General features: G+C 46.3%; 1 pseudogene; it reads left to right on the top strand.

Moving 5' to 3' along the window:
- Positions 1–5,456: 5,456 nt before the first annotated feature.
- On the top strand, positions 5,457–17,281 carry LOC140727129 (sialic acid-binding Ig-like lectin 7; annotated as a pseudogene).
- Positions 17,282–17,773: the final 492 nt, after the last annotated feature.

Below are 17,773 nucleotides of genomic sequence, written 5' to 3'. Positions count from 1 at the left end.
GGGGTCACAGCGCTAGTAGGCAGGGGGTTCAGGGTGGGGGGTGTAGAGAGCCTTCTGGTTCTCGGGAAGAAGGCCAATGATATAGGGAACTTTGCAACCAACTACACAGCAGGATTCCAAACAGCACTGGGTCCCACAGACCCAGGTTACCACCTACATTCTGATCATGTTCATTCATATTAACAGAAACTAGAGACTCGTTAACTCAGACAAATAAAATCACATTGCTTCTATTCAGGGGAGGGAGGCGCAGGGTGTGCAGTGAGAAGACAGAATCACTCACGCAATGCCGCTCCGGGGTGGGGGGAGCTGTTGAGGGGGTAGTACAACGGGGGTGGTGGTGAAGAGGATGCACCACGTTGTGGAAAGGGTGGGGAGGAGGAAGCACAGTGTTGTGTGAGGGGACTGTGAGGTGAGTGGTTCGTGGTGTGAGAGGGACTGTGAGGAGGGAGCCCCATGGTGTGGGAGGGGAGGTGAAGAGAGACCACCGCACTGTGTGAGATGTGGTGTGGAGTGAGTGCCACACAGTGTGAGGGGAGGTGTGGAGTGAGTGCCACACTGTGTGAGGGGATGTGTGGAGTGAGTGCCGCACTGTGTGAGGGGAGGTGTGGAGTGAGTGCCGTACTGTGTGAGGGGAGTTATGGAGTGAGTGCCACACTGTGTGAGGGGAGGTGTGGAGTGAGTGCCACACTGTGTGAGGGGAGGTGTGGGGTGAGTGCCACACTGTGTGAGGGGAGGTGTGGAGTGAGTGCCACACTGTGTGAGGGGTGGTGTGGAGTGAGTGCCACACTGTGTGAGGGGAGGTGTGGGGTGAGTGCCACACTGTGTGAGGGGAGGTGTGGAGTGAGTGCCGTACTGTGTGAGGGGAGGTGTGGAGTGAGTGCCACACTGTGTGAGGGGAGGTGTGGAGTGAGTGCCACAGTGTGTGAGGGGAGGTGTGGAGTGAGTGCCACACTGTGTGAGGGGAGGTGTGGAGTGAGTGCCACACTGTGTGAGGGGTGGTGTGGAGTGAGTGCCACACTGTGTGAGGGGAGGTGTGGAGTGAGTGCCACACTGTGTGAGGGGTGGTGTGGAGTGAGTGCCGTACTGTGTGAGGGGAGGTGTGGAGTGAGTGCCACACTGTGTGAGGGGTGGTGTGGAGTGAGTGCCGCACTGTGTGAGGGGAGGTGTGGAGTGAGTGCCACACTGTCTGAGGGGAGGTGTGGAGTGAGTGCCGCACTGTGTGAGGGAGGTGTGGAGTGAGTGCCGCACTCTGTGAGGGGAGGTGCGGAGTGAGTGCCGCAGTGTATGAGGGGTGGTGTGGAGTGAGCGCCGCACTGTGTAAGGGGAGATGTGGATTGAGTGCCGCACTGTGTGACGGGAGGTGGGGTGGGGCACCCCACTGTGGGTGGGGCAGTGCTGTGCTGCGAAAGGGGAGGTAGCCATTTCCAGGGGGGCTAGAGATATTCGATCAAGCCACTGTGGGAAGAAGTTGTGGAGCTCAGGAGTGGAACGCCCCAGTTTCACCACATTGGAATCTATATCTGGAGATCTCCTTCTGACCAAGATCAGTGACATTTGGCAGTATAACATCGACAAATAGCAAAGGTTTGACATCCTCATTGAGATCTGTTACGCTGAAAAGGAAATTACCTTCCGGTTTGACTAGCTATTCTCTGATTGAATAAGCAATAGTGAAAAAGATGGTGGTGTTGGCATTGAGGGAGACAGAAAGGAAACGAGTTGTTGCACTCCTAACCGAAGAATGAAAGCTGGGCATTTCTAAAACACAATTTGTCAAGCTATCGTTAATGATAGATCATGGAAAAGGGAAAATGAGAAGGGGGCACTGCACTGAGAAAGGGGTGGGGAGGAGGGAGAACCTCGTTGTGGGAAGGGAGGTGAGGAGGGAGAACCGCGCTGTGGGAAGGAAGTGAGGAAGGGGAACTGTGCTGTGTGAGGGGAGTTGAGGAGGGAGTATTAACTGTCCAACATGGGTCTCTTTAGAAGCTAACTCCATTAATAAATTTTTATTATTTCTTTTCTGGGATCCTCACTCCCCTTATCTTTTAGTAAACTAACTGAAAATTTGGCAGTTAAACATACTTTGAGGATCTGGGTACAATTTAGGAAATTCTTCGGTCTATTGAGATTTTCTTTGTCTGGTCCCATTTGTTTTAACTATTTTTTTAAACCTTCAATGACCAATTCAGTTTTTAAAGAATGGGATAGATGCTTTCAGGATTTGTTTGTTGGAGGAAGTCTTCTTTCATTTGAGCAAATGTAGCTAAATAGATAGATAGATAGATAGATACTTTATTCATCCCCATGGGGAAATTCAACTTTTTTCCAATGTCCCATACACTTGTTGTAGCAAAACTAATTACATACAATACTTAACTCAGTAAAAAAAATATGATATGCATCTAAATCACCATCTCAAAAAGCACTAATAATAGCTTTAAAAAGTTCTTAAGTCCTGGCGGTAGAATTGTAAAGCCTAATGGCATTGGGGAGTACTGACCTCTTCATCCTGTCTGAGGAGCATTGCATCGATAGTAACCTGTCGCTGAAACTGCTTCTCTGTCTCTGGATGGTGCTATGTAGAGGATGTTCAGAGTTATCCATAATTGACCGTAGCCTACTCAGCGCCCTTCGCTCAGCTACCGATGTTAAACTCTCCAGTACTTTGCCCACGACAGAGCCTGCCTTCCTTACCAGCTTATTAAGACGTGAGGCGTCCCTCTTCTTAATGCTTCCTCCCCAACACGCCACCACAAAGATGAGGGCGCTCTCCACAACTGACCTATAGAACATCTTCAGCATCTCACTACAGACATTGAATGACGCCAACCATCTTAGGAAGTACATTCGACTCTGTGCCTTCCTGCACAAGGCATCTGTGTTGGCAGTCCAGTCTAGCTTCTCATCTAACTGTACTCCCAGATACTTGTAGGTCTTAACCTGCTCCACACATTCTCCATTAATGATCACTGGCTCCATATGAGGCCTAGATCTCCTAAAGTCCACCACCATCTCCTTGGTGTTGGTGATATTGAGACGCAGGTAGTTTGAGTTGCACCATATCACAAAGTCCTGTATCAGTTTCCTATACTCCTCCTCCTGTCCATTCCTGACACACCCCACTATGGCCGTGTCATCAGCGAACTTCTGCACATGGCAGGACTCTGAGTTATATTGGAAGTCTGATGTGTACAGGGTGAACAGGACCGGAGAGAGTACGGTTCCCTGCGGCGCTCCTGTGCTGCTAACCACCGTGTCAGACCTACAGTCTCCCAACCGCACATACTGAGGTCTATCTGTCAAGTAGTCCACTATCCAATCCACCATGTGAGAGTCTACTCCCATGATAGTTTACCCAAAGATAATTTTTTTCATTATTTACAAATTATAGTCTTTCTGTGTTCTCAACTATATACATTTCCTGTACGTTCTGATAATGACTTGAGATGTAATTTTTAATTTGAAACCTTTTTATTATGGTTCAATATCCAATATTTATGGTATGTTGTTGGGAATGAGAAAGGTTCCTTTTGACAAAATTAAAAATCTTTGGGAACAAGGTTCACAGACTTCAATTTCTGAGGAAACTTGGAATGAAATTTTAAATTGGTTAACACTTCATCGTTATGTGCCCGTCATTCCCTTTTACAATTTAAAGTGGTTCCTGGAGCTCACATGTCTAAAGATAAGCTATCTCATTTTTATTTGGATATATCCTCTTTGTGTGATAGATATAATGATGGAGAAGCTTCATTAATTCACATGTTGTGGACATGTTTGAGCCTTGAAAGATACTGGAAGGGAGTATTACAAACTTTCTTGGTAGTTTTCAAGGTAACTTTTAACCCTCACCCTTTGACCGCGATATTTGGTGTTGTTGGAGGAAGAGACTTTATTTTTGAGACACCTGACTTGCATATTACTTTTGCTTCTCATATAGCCAGGAGGGTGCTCTTGCTTAAATGGAAGGATGCTGTTCCGCCTACTCATACTCAGTGGTTACGGGATGTTATGTCATGCTTAAGTTTAAGGAAGATCCAATGTTCAGTTTTTGAAACTAGCCAAAACTTTTATACATTGTGCGGACTATTTTTGAGTTATTTTCAAAACCGTTGATTTGTTGTAAAGTACAGATGGTGGCTAATAATATATTTTATTATATGATAAGGGTTATTCCCCCTTTTTCTTGCTTTTCCTAACAGCTCTGACTTTGGTAGTGGGTTTAGATATTTTTACTGTATAACAAAATTATTATATTTCAATATTATGATTTAATTTTTATGAATACAATGTTTTGTGATTGTAACTCTATTTTTAATGGAATGTATTTGGTACTATTTTGTATTTTCTTTTGACTTATAATATATATCTTGTACTCTGTATTCACTTATGCAGAAACTAATAAAAAATATTGAAGGAGGAGGGAGCATTTCACCTTCTGAGGTAGGTGAGGGAGCTCTGCGCGGTGAGAGGTGAGGTGAGAAGGAAGCACTGTGCTGTGGGAGGGGAGGTGAGGAAGGAGAACTGCACTGTGGGAGGAGAGGTAAGGTGCTTTGAAGGAACCTCTGAAAGTTCAACACTGTTGGGAAGAAGGCACTTGGTTCCCTTCAGCCGAGGGGTGGGGGGCTGTGGCCAGTATTCATCCCTCTACTTAGAGATGACTCGCTGCTGTGGACTGACTAGTGCGTTCCCCACGTGACAACAGTGAGCGGACTTCAAAACCTTTGAGTGAGCGGGTGGGGTGATGTTGGGATAAATTGGAAGGGTTTCCCAGATGGTTGCTGGGTCTCTGTACTGATCTCTGCCAGGTTACCTCCTCATGCTGGAGTCAGAGACAGAGGCAGATTAAACGGGGCTGTGAGGAGGACATAGACCATGTGGGGGTGGGGTGGGGGGTGGGTGCAACGTACAGGGACAGGCTGAGTGAGTGGGCTCAGACTCTGCAGATCCAATATCATTTGGGACAGGAAGACAAATATTTTGCTTTGTAAAGTAATGAGACGTTTTGAATACAGACATCCTTTTACCCAGGTTTCGGGAACCAATGTTCAGTTTTAGTCTCCTTGCTGTAGGGAAGAGTGAAGATGAGTTTTGCGAGGACATTGTCAGGACCCAAACAACTGAGTTATGGAGAGAGGATGAACAGTCTGAGATCCGGAGAGCAGGAGAATGAGGTGTGACTTTATGGGGTTGTGTAAAAGTATGAGGGGCACAGGTAGGGTGAATGCACAGTTTAAGGTGAAAAGGGAGAGGTTTATCAGGGACTCAGGGGGCATCTTTTTCAGCTAGAGGCTAATCCACATATGAAATGAGCTTCCAGAGGAAGTGGTTGAGGCAAAGATGCCTGGACAGGTGCATGGACAGAGGGATATGGGCTAAAGGTCACTTGGATGGTACTCTTTGTTGGCATGGACCAGGTTGGGTGAAGGGCCGGTTTCTGACCTTGTGACTCGATGGAAGTTGTCATAGTTCACTGTGCACAGGTTACTGATGGTTACAACGCAGGTATGCTGGGCATGTGAAGGGAAACACTGCATTGGCACTAATTGTATGGGGATCCAAGTTCAAGGGCAGAGATATCTTGCCAAAATCATACGTGCTCCTCAAACATTGACCTGTTTCTCCTTGCACAGAAGGTGCCTGGATGGTTGGAATATCGCAGCCAGCTCTGGGCTCCGTGTGAAGGGGAGTCTACTCACGGGGTGGTGGGGGCTCAGACACTGCCTGTGTTCAGTGATAGTACTGATTTGTTGGATATTAATGGAATCGGTGGGCATGGGGTTAGGGGAGGAAAGTGACGATCAGGTCAATAATCAGACATATTCATTGAATAGTAGAACAGAGATGGTCTTGTCCTGATATTACGGGTTATGTGGTTTTCTGCTGCTGTAGTTCACCCACTTCAAGGTTCGGCCTGTTGTCCTCTCAGAGATGTTTTCCTGCACACCACTGTTGTAACTTGTGGTTATTTGAGCTACTGTCGCCTTCCTGTCAGCTGAAACAGTCTGCCCATTCTTCTCTGAGTCTCTCATTAACAAGGCATTTTCCCTCAAAATTGCAGCTCACCAGTTTTTATTTTTTGTTTGTTTGTTTTCACACCACACACTGTAAACTCTAGAGACCATTGCACATGAAAATCCCAGGAGATCAGCAGGGTCTGAGATACTCAAACCACCCTGTCTGGCACCAACAATTATTCCACAGTCAGTCACTTAGATCACATTTCTTCACCACTCTGATGTTTGGTATGAACCTCTTGACCATGTCTGGATGCTTTTAAGCATGAAGTTGCTGTCAGATGATTGGATGTCCCTAATAAAGTAATCACTGAGTGCATGTTCCACAGAGGATATGTCTAATGTTACATTTATTAAGAGTGGGATTAAAGGTCTATCAGTTTTACATCTCTGAACTGTTTGCTTGTATTGGATTTCCTTCCTCTCCTTGACAATGCAGCTCCCTCTGTCCATGTTTCTAATGTCAATGTGTCACACCACCTGCAAAGGGTGTTGGTGTGGGTGGATAGGGGGTGAAAGTGGGTGAGTTGCATTGATCTGGTTGTGGGTTCAGAAGCCAGGCTGATCACTTCCAAGGGAGTGGATCTTGAGCAAAGTTCTTTTCCACATCTCTTTGCTCAATGTCATTATCTCTGCACAGAGTTGGACAGCTACTCCGTCCCAAATTTTGCCAAAAATTGTCCCAACAAAGCTTTGATTTCCTGCAATGTGGCATGAAAGGTTATTGCAGGAGATAAAGAGGTGCAGGAGATAACACAGAAAGTCAAGGTGGGCTGGCTGATGGGGAGAAAGGGGAGGACTAACCAATCTGGTGAGGAAGATGTGATGAATGGCGTGCCACAAAGGGCAGTGTGCAGCCTCGGATTTTCACATCAGAGCCAAAGCAAAAGCTAAAGAAAGCATTTGCTGCCACCTTCATCCAGAAGGGCTGAGCTTGTCTTCCTGCAGAGGGTGATGGACTTCACCCTCCTGTACTGGTCCCCAGCACAATAGACACAAGTCTGGAGTGGGTGATGGACTTCACCCTCCTGCACTGGTCCCCCGCACAATAGACACAAGTCTGGAGTGGGTGATCGACTTCACCCTACTGCACTGGGCCCCAGCACAATAGACACAAGTCTGGAGTGGGTGATCGACTTCACCCTCCTGCACTGGTCCCCAGCACAATAGACACAAGTCTGGAGTGGGTGATGGACTTCACCCTCCTGCACTGGTCCCCAGCACAATAGACACAAGTCTGGAGTGGGTGATCTACTTCACCCTCCTGCACTGGTGTCCAGCACAATAGACACAAGTCTGGAGTGGGTGATGGACTTCACCCTCCTGCACTGGTCCCCAGCACAATAGACACAAATCTGGAGTGGGTGATGGACTTCACCCTCCCGCACTGGTCCCCAGCACAATAGACACAAGTCTGCAGTGGGTGATCGACTTCACCCCCCTGCACTGGTGCCCAGCACAATAGACACAAGTCTGGAGTGGGTGATCGACTTCACCCTCCTGCACTGGTCCCCAGCACAATAGACACAAGTCTGGAGTGGGTGATCGACTTCACCCTCCTGCACTGGTCCCCAGCACAATAGACACAAGTCTGGAGTGGGTGATCTACTTCACCCTCCTGCACTGGTGTCCAGCACAATAGACACAAGTCTGGAGTGGGTGATGGACATCACCCTCCTGCACTGGTCCCCAGCACAATAGACACAAGTCTGGAGTGGGTGATCGACTTCACCCTCCTGCACTGGGCCCCAGCACAATAGACACAAGTCTGGAGTGGGTGATCGACTTCACCCTCCTGCACTGGTCCCCAGCACAATAGACACAAGTCTGCAGTGGGTGATCGACTTCACCCTCCTGCACTGGTGCCCAGCACAATAGACACAAGTCTGGAGTGGGTGATCGACTTCACCCTCTTGTACTGGGCCCCAGCACAATAGACACAAGTCTGGAGTGGGTGATCGACTTCACCCTCCCGCACTGGTCCCCAGCACAATAGACACAAATCTGGAGTGGGTGATCGACTTCACCCTCCTGCACTGGTGCCCAGCACAATAGACACAAGTCTGGAGTGGGTGATGGACTTCACCCTCCTGCACTGGTCCCCAGCACAATAGACACAAGTCTGGAGTGGGTGATCGACTTCACCCTCCTGCACTGGTCCCCAGCACAATAGACACAAGTCTGGAGTGGGTGATCGACTTCACCCTCCTGCACTGGTCCCCAGCACAATAGACACAAGTGTGGAGTGGGTGATGGACTTAACCCTCCTGTACTGGTCCCCAGCACAATAGACGCAAGTCTGGAGTGGGTGATGGACTTCACCCTCCTGTACTGTTCCCCAGCACAATAGACACAAGTCTGGAGTGGGTGATCGACTTCATCCTCCTGCACTGAGCCCCAGCACAATAGACACAAGTCTGGAGTGGGTGATGGACTTCACCCTCCTGCACTGGTGTCCAGCACAATAGACACAAGACTGGAGTGGGTGATCGACTTCACCCTCCTGCACTGGTGTCCAGCACAATAGACACAAGTCTTCGGCCGGTTTAGTTGACTCCACAATATCAACAAGAGATGACACTGGGTACAGGAAAGACCATGGTTCCTGATGCCATTCTGGCAATGGTACTGATGCCCTGTGATCCAGAGCCTGCCACCTCCTTAGTCAGACTGTTCCAGTGCAGCTACATCACTGGCAACTATCCAACAAACTGACTGAGTAGATCCTATCCACATTGAACAGGACACATCTAACCCGGCCAGTTTCCGGGCAACAAGCTGCTCACAGAAGCTGTTCCGCTAAAGTCACCTCCTCTCCAGATTTCATCACAGCTGGGATCCAAACACAGACAAGAGAACCAAACTCCCAGGGTGAGGTGGCATTCTCTACCCTCAACATCAGAGCCGCATTTGATCAAATGGCACTGGACAGCCATTCATTTTCCACTCTCATTCCCATTGATTCTAATATTGCACAGTTCAGTCAAGCACTGGTCTCAGTTACTTCAGGTCATTCTCCTCATCAGCCCGCAGACTCTGTCATACCAAATGAGATCTCAAACAGATTACGGTTTGGAAATTATCTCTGGTTTAGTGGGTTATCGGGAGAGACCTCATTGTGTGCACCTTCAGTTGCTCTGATCAAACCATTCCTGACCACGAAACAGAGCGAAAACAGTTTACAAAGTGGTGGTCACGAGAACAGGTTCACAGAATGACAGCTTCCGATATCATCCAGCATAGATTTGCCTACTTCCACATTCCTCAACTCATGTCAGTTAACTGTTTTGCCAATTTTAATTCCGTTATGGTCAGTTTGTGGCTGTCACCAAGATGGGTGGCATGGTAGACAGTGAGAGCATCTAGATCAGCTGGGAAAGTGGGCAAGGGACTGGCTGATGGAATTTAAATTGGATAAGTATAAAGTGTTGCAGTTTTATCAGTTAAACCAGGGTAGGATTAATGGCAGTCTCAGGGATCTGTTGTAGAATCTAGTTCCCAGAACATGGAGATACAGGTAGACAGGATAGTGAAGAGGATGATTGGCACACTGGACTTCATCGGTCAGGGCAATGAGTACAGGAGTGGGATATCATGTTACAGTTGTACAGGATGTTGTTGGGACCACACTTAAATATTGTGTGCAATTCAGGTCACTCAGCTATAGGGAGGATGTCGTTAATCTGGAAAGGGTACAGAAAAGATTCACAAGGATGTCACTGGGACTGGAGAGACTGAGTTATAAAGAAAGATGAGAAAGGCTCAAGCTTTTTCTCTTGGTGCTTAGGAGGCTGAGAGCTGACGTGATTGAGATTTATAAAACCTGAGAGGCCATAGATAAGGTGGATGGTCATGGTGTTTACACATGCATTCAGTAGGTTTAAGGTGAGAAAGAAAAGATTAAAGGGTACTTAAGGGGCTAGTTTTGACCAGACTGAGGGTGGTAGGTAAATGGAATGAACTGCCAGTGGTAGCTACAGAAGCAGGTGCAATTAGGTTGTTTAAAAGGTATTTGAATAGGAAAGCTTTAGAGAAATATGGGCCTAACGCGGGCAAATGGGACTGACTCTGATATCTTGCTGGGCATGTGGAAGTTGGGCTGAAGAGTCTGTTTCAGTGCTAACTCTAATTACACTCAATCGCCACTTTATGAGGTATACCAGCTCATTAACGCAAATCTCTAATCAGCCAATCATGTGACTGCAACTCAATGCATAAAAGCATGCAGACATGAGGATTGGAGGATAGCCAATGTCGTTCCACTGTTTATGAAAAACTCTAAAAATAAAGCAGGAAATTATAGGCCAGTGAGCCGAACATCATTAGTGGTGTAGGGTGAGGTAATTGGTGGAAATGTACAGAACATCATTCACAGCCACTGACATTCAGATGGGGGTCGCTTTGAGGCTCGTCTGATGTGATGATGTAATTTGGTAAAGTACTTTTAGCATGCTTTGTCTTCTGTGTTAGGAGTACAATAAATCAATTGCTGTGGTTTTTCTAAAATATAAAATGCCTCCACCATTTTTATTTGCAAAAACTCACAATGGTGACCCTGATGCTCCAGGACGATTCCAGAGTTGCTGAACATGTCAATCAACACAGTCGCTTTGAAACTGCCAGAGTTTAGAGAGTAAAATGCTCGTTATTTTACGGCCAAGGCCCAATTAGCATTGTGAGCAATCACTGCTGACAACACCAACTCCATGGCTCAGCAATTCCGTGGCTGTGAGCGTGGTGAGTCTACTTGAACACCTGCCTGAACACCAGGAATTCCAATCGCTGAAAGCTCACCTTTCACAGACATTTGGACTACTGGAGTCTGATCACGCCAGACAGTTCCTCTCCTTGCACGGCCTCAGGGATGCTAGGCCGTTGGAGCTAATGGACCGCATGCTGTCTCTCCTGAGGAATCACCATCCTTGTTTTATTTTCAAGAACTCTTCATGCAGCAAATGCCTGATCAATTTCACGTAGCCCTCGCTAATGTACCTGTGAAGGACTAAACGGAGCTTGCTAAAATGGCTGATAGTCTACACTGAGCCAGGGAGCAGTACGTCATTCCTCCTCCTTTTTCTACCTCAATAAGTCCGGTCACCATGTTTGCTTTGGTACGAATGCTGACCACCTTGCAGCTTCAACAGTGCCAGCGCATTGGACATCAGAGTCTGTGAACACCATGGGTTCCAGCTGCCAGAGTTGACTACTATTCATTACAGATGCCCTTTCAGGCTGATGCTTCCTGTGTGGCACTTGTGCTCAAGTGAGTGTGCTGCTACCATCACCTATGGATTAGAAAGCGACGAGCAGTGAAGCCTTGCTGGAGGCCACCAACACCAGTAGGATCCAGACTCACGGGACACATTGGGTGACGCTCTGCTTCACTTGTCGATGTTACACATGGGACTTCTTCCTGGCTAAAGTGGCTAGAGCACTACTCAGTGTAGATTTCCTGAGAGCTCAAGGACTATTAGTCGATCTTAAGAACTGACAGCTTCTGGATGTCAAGGACTTTAGTCATTACCCTGCTCCCCCAGTACGTTCCCCACAATGACTCTGTCAAGCATATGTGAGTTTACTCAACTGCTGGATGAATTCCCAAACATCACCACTCACCTCTCCACTATCGCCACAAAACATGGGGTCAGGCACCACGTCCTACAACTGGCCCACTAGTCCATGTGCTGCTGTGTAGACTGGAGCCAGAAAAGCTGGCAACCACGAAGGCTGAGATTGCCAACATGAAAAGAGTTGGCATTGGACACAGGTCAAATAGTCCCTGCGCTTTGACCCTCAATATGGTCCCTAAGTCTGATGGTGGTTGCCACCTGGTCCAACACGTCCAAGACTTTTTACACGTTTAGCAGAAAAGCAAGTACTTTCCTGGAGGAACAGAGTTTGATTTGGCTATATTCATTGCTATTCATGTATGGTTGAATGACAATTAAACTTGAACTTCCAAACTGGTATTTGTGCTGTACACAGCACACAATTACCACACCAGCAATACCCAAGGTCCAATTCCTACACATAGGAGTTTGGTGGATCCACAAGTTGTTCAGTACCAAACTTTGTTCTTTCTCTTCTCAGCTGCTGTGTTGGAAGAGTGGAGAGCCAGAAATCCATGAATTGTGACAGCACAGAGGGGTTTATGTGCCCGGATTCCGTGTCTCTACTGTTATCCATCGCAGCTGGTAAATGAACCACGAGGTGGAGTCTGGTTCAACACAGAGGAAGTGACACCATTGTCACCAAGGATTCCAAGCACACCTTGAAGAAGTTTTGCCATCGGACCCAGCTGACTGGAGACCAGAAATACAGCCACTGTTCCCTTGTTGTAGACAATATCAGTTTGGAAAATGAAGGCCCTTAGTTTTTCAGAATTGAATTTGACAATGGGGTTTCTCACGCCTGTGACACGGCTCCATGATTTTGGTAAGTGTGCTGAGCGAACATCAATTCAGCTGATGTTCAGCAGTCGGTGGGGAATGGTATAAGCTATGCTGGTACCTCGTCCACACAAACCATAGTTTAGTGCAATACCACATCTGAGTAACAAACTTAAGTAATGGATTTTGCCTCCAGCTCATCACAACCTCTGATTCTTTTTCCAAAGTCATTGATGAAAATGTTTAGATTCAGCCCAATACATCTCAATAATCACATTAAAAGGCCCAGATAGAGTGGACGTGGAGAGAATCATTCCAATAGTTGGCGATTCTAGGATCAGAGGGCACAGCCTCTGAATACAGGGACATGCCTTTAGAACAGGTATAAGGAGGAATTTCTTCAGCCAGGGGATGGTGAATCTGTGAAATTCATTGCCGTATATGACTATGGAGGTCAAGTCACTGAGTTTATTTAAAATGAAAGATATACCATGGAGACCATACATAGGAGCAGAATAAGGCCATTCTGCCCATCGAGTCTACTGCACCATTCCATCATGCCTGATTGATTATCGCTCAGCTCTGATTTTCCTGGCTTCTCCCTGTAACCTTTGACATTGTGACGAATCTAAAACATATCAACTTCCACTTTCAATATACCCAGTAACCTCTCTTTGTAATTCATACCCCCAAGCCAAGGCAATATCCTGGTAAGTCTTTTCTGAACTCATTCCAGTTTTTTTTTATATAACAGGGTAACCTCAACAGTACACATTTTTTAGTTCAAGATTGGTCCTTATCTTTCTCTGGAGATGAATAAACAACATTTTGGGACAAGACCCTTCATCAGGACTGTGAAGTGCCTTTTCCACTTATCACCTCCCAAATTCTTACTTCACCCTCCCTCACCCATCTTCTAACTTGTCCTCCTCCCCTCTCCCCACCTTCTTATTGTGGCATCTTCCGCCTTCCTTCTAGTCTTGATGTAGGGTCTTGGCCTGAAACGTCAACTGTTGATTCGTTTCCATAGCTGCTGCCTGACCTGCTGATTTCCACCAGCATTTCATGTGTGTTTCTCTGGATTTCAAGAATCTGCAGAATCTCTTTGGACCTTATCTTTCTATGCCTTGGTGAGTTGAGCACTTGTCAATGCTTCATAAATATTGTGAGAGTACCTGCCTCCAATATCTCTTCATTCAGCACATTCCAGACTCTAACCACCATCTGTTTGTAAAAAATCTCACCCCTCAGATAACCTCTGAATTGTTTCCACACATACACACCAAAGGAAAGGGATTTTCACTATTTATCCTCTCTGTCTCATTCATAATTTTATATACCTCTGCCAGGTTACCCTCAGCCTCCTCCACACCACAGGAAAATAATCAGCTTCCTGCTTATAAAGAAAATGCTCCAATCCAAGCAACATCCCTGTGAATCTCCTCAGTGCTCTCTCCAGCACAATCACACTCTTCCTGTGCTGAAACAGTATACAGCACTAGTGAGGACATGACATGGTTTCTGAACATACACATAATGAGATTTGGGCAGGTGGGGCTCACCAGCCACGGTTGGCAGCTCAACTAGGAGAAGAAAAACTCTGAACTCCATCCTTTGCTGCCTTGTGGCTGCATCCATTCATGGGGAAGGCTTTGAGAGTAAACCCCGAGGCAAAATCCAGAGTTGGAGTCCTTCAGACAGTTCTACACTGAGTTCAGCACTGATTTGCATTTCAGGGTGCTAGGCTGTATCACTCTATGCCATTACTTTGATTCGTCGGCTGCGTGGAGAGGGGGAGCCTGCTGAATGGGCAACAGCCTGCTCTTCATGTCACACTGCCCTGGCTTGCATATCACGTAGACAGCAGTGACACAATATCCATGGGTGACCCCAACGGAGGCCTCATAAGACCATGACACCATAAAACATAGGAGCAGAATTAGGCCATACGGCACATCAAGTCTGCTCTGCCATTCCATTATTGGTGATTTATTATCCCTCTCAACCCCATTCTCCTGTCTTCTCCTCATAATCTTTCTCACCCTGACTAATTAAAAACCTATCAACATCCACCTTAAATACACCCAATGTCCTGGCCTCTACAGCCCCCTGTGACAGTGAATTCCACAGATTCACCACCCTCTGGTTAAAGAAATTCCTTCTCATCTCTCTTTTTAATTCTGAGGCCATGCTCTCTGATTCTCCAGCCATAGGAAACACCATCTCCAAATCTAAGCCTTTCAACATCTGATATGTTTCATTCTTCCAAATTCCAGTGAGTAAAGGTCCAGAGCCATCAATTGCTTCATACCTGGGTCACTGTTGTTTACCAGCTCTGAACTGTCGCCAATGTCAGCACAACCATTCTTATATCAGGAGCCCAAAACTACTCAATACTCCAAGTGAGGGCTCATCAGTGTCTTTTAAATCCTCAACATTACATCCTTGCTTTTATATCTTAGTCCTTTCAAAATGAATGCTAACATTGAATTCCCCTTTATCCACCCCTAACTTAATCTGCAAATTAACTTTTATGGAATACTGCAAAAGGACTCGCAAGCCCCTTCGCACCTCGGAGTTTTGAATTTTCTCCATATTTGGAAAATAGTCTTTGCTTTTATTTCTTCTATCAGAGTGCATGACCATACACTTCCCGACACAGTATTCCATTTGCCACTTCTTTGCCGATTCTCCTAATCTGTCCAAGTCCTTGTTTAGCCTCCCTGCTTTCTGAACATTACCTGGCCCTCCATCTATTTCAATATTGTCTGCAAATTTGACCACAAAGGCATCAATTCCATCATCCAAATCATTGACATTCTATGTAAAAAGAAGCGGTCCAAACACCAACGCCTGCAGAACTCCACTAGACTAGTCAACAGCAGCCAATCAGAGAAGGCTTCTTTTCTTCCTACTCTTTGCCTCCTGCCAATCAGCCAATCGTCTATCCATGCTAGTATCTTTGCTGTAGCACCACAGGCTCTTAACTTATTAAGCAGCCTCTTGTCTGGTGCTTTGTTAAATGCCTTCTGAAAATCCAAGTACACAAAATCCACCAATTCTCCTTTGTCAATCCTACTTGTTCTTTCTCAAAGAATTCTAACAGATTTGTCAGGCAATATTTTCCCTTAAGGAAACCATGCTGAATTTGGCCTATTTTTAACATGTAATGATACTGGAGAGGGTGCAGAGGGGATTTATTTGTTTTTTGTCAGGAATGGAAAATTGTAGCCATCAGCTCTGAATGGAGAGGCTAAGGGGAGAGAGAGTCGAGGATTATGAAGGGATCAACTTTGTAAACATCCTTTCTCTTGTTTGATTGAGATTTCTATCTGAACTGATGCATCTAGTGAGATTTCTCTAAAGATGTCCATTTCTGTGTGTTAGATTTCTCAGATAAGCCCTTGATTATCCCTGCTGAAATGGTTGCAGGAAAGCCTGTGAATATAAGCTGCACATTCAGCACTATGTGGGATGGAACGGCACCCAAGTGAATTTGGAACACCCCTAATGATGTATTACCGTCAGTCTCAAACAGAGTCACTCAGTGGAACAACGCTCTAACATACAAGTGTGTTCCGACCATGACCCCAGCACTCAAACACCACGGGCAAAATCTCACCTGCAGTCAGATACCCAGCTGTTTCATCAGAGCAGATACTCACACTAACTGTGCAGTGTAAGTATGGACATTATCTCTCATACATGAACAGCATTTCTCCACATTTTACACAGCAACTATACCACAAAGCTAATCAGATTCCTTGACTTTCCTGATGAAAATTAGAACAGGAGAGCCTTTCAATAACTCAGTCCAAGATGGCAGCTTAGCCTTCAGACTGATATCTTGGCTTAAAGCAGGAATACTCTTCAAGCCTCAGGGTGCTACCTTCCTTACAGCACAGTGGACCATCAGTATCACCCCTCTAGCAGTAGCATCCCCCACAGCTCTGGTCTTCAGTGTTCCCTCAACACCACCATGTTCTGTCAGTTCTGTCCATCCAATGGGGCCACAGTCTATTAGCCCTCTAGCTCTGACAGTGCGACCTTCCTCAGCTCTGTTTCTCTGACATGACAGCACACTCTCAGCACAGGCTCACTCATTAATGGCCCACAAACTGTAAGGTGCTCTTCTACATCTCCCTCGGACACTGTGGCCCTCCCTCAGCCCTGCCCTCCTACTCTGCATTGCTTCCTCAGTTCTGCAACTAGGGCTGGCAGGGTAGTGTAGCAGTTAGCACAACGCTATGAGAGCGCCTGCAACACGGATTCAATCCCAAACCTTTCTGTAAGGAATTTGTATGTTCTCCTCGTGACGGTGTGGAATTCCTCCCACATTCCAAAGCCGGATGGGTTGGTAGGTTAATTGCTCATATGGATATAATGGGACAGCATGGGCTTGTTGGGTGGAAAGGGCCTGTACCATGTTGTATCTCTAAATAAAATAAATAATTTCCTCAGCTGTGTACTTTGTGACAAAATAACTTTGCACTGGTATCACACCCCTCCTGATCCCAGGAAATCACTGAAAGTGTTTCACAGCTGGTGAACTGTCGCTCATTTTATTTGTCTATTGACACCCCACAAAATCTTTCAATCACTTCTCCCAAGCAAGTGAATGATTCCTGGGTCAGTGTAAAGCAAGGAAATTCTACAGGGATCCTCTGCTCCATGGTGAGTTTCCCAGCATCTAACCTGATATGGAGACATCTCGGTGTCACAGTGAACACAACAAGTTCCAGCAATGAACTGTGGCTGGAGTTTCCTCAGGTGACCCCCCAGCAGGCTGGAGTCTATCAGTGTGTGGCGGAGAATGAACACGGGACAGCGGAGAGGGTCATCACCCTCACTGTGCAACATCAGTGGCCATAGCCTAACACTGACCATAGTCCAGGTGCACGAGATGATAAATGGCATAAATGTGGTGGACAGCAAATGGCTGATAAAGGAGGACATGTTTTCAGGTGATTGGAGGAACATATGAAAGGTTGTCAAAGGTAGATTTTTATACAGAGAGATGAAGGAACACAAAGTACTGTATCTGCACACTAGTAGAGGCAGATACTGTTCTTTAGGGACATTTGAGGCACTTTTAGATAGGTATGGATGAACGAAACATGGAGGGCTATGTGTGAGGGAATGGTTAGATTGTCTTAGAGTCAGATAAAACTTTCAAATCGGTCCATCTTAGAACCACAGAGTAATACAAATTAGAAAGAGGCCCTTCTGCCCAACTTATCCCTGCTGACAAAAGTGCCAACTTAAGCGAGTCCCATTTGACCATGTTTGGCTCACCTCTAAATATTTCCTATCCACGAACTTACCCAAACATGGCTTAACTGTTGTCATTATACTTGCCTCAAC

This window comes from Hemitrygon akajei, chromosome 1 (genome assembly GCF_048418815.1).
Source record: "Hemitrygon akajei chromosome 1, sHemAka1.3, whole genome shotgun sequence".
NCBI lineage: Eukaryota > Metazoa > Chordata > Chondrichthyes > Myliobatiformes > Dasyatidae > Hemitrygon > Hemitrygon akajei.
The sequence above is the reverse complement of the archived record's forward strand: the minus strand, read 5'-3'. Positions and strand labels throughout refer to the sequence as shown.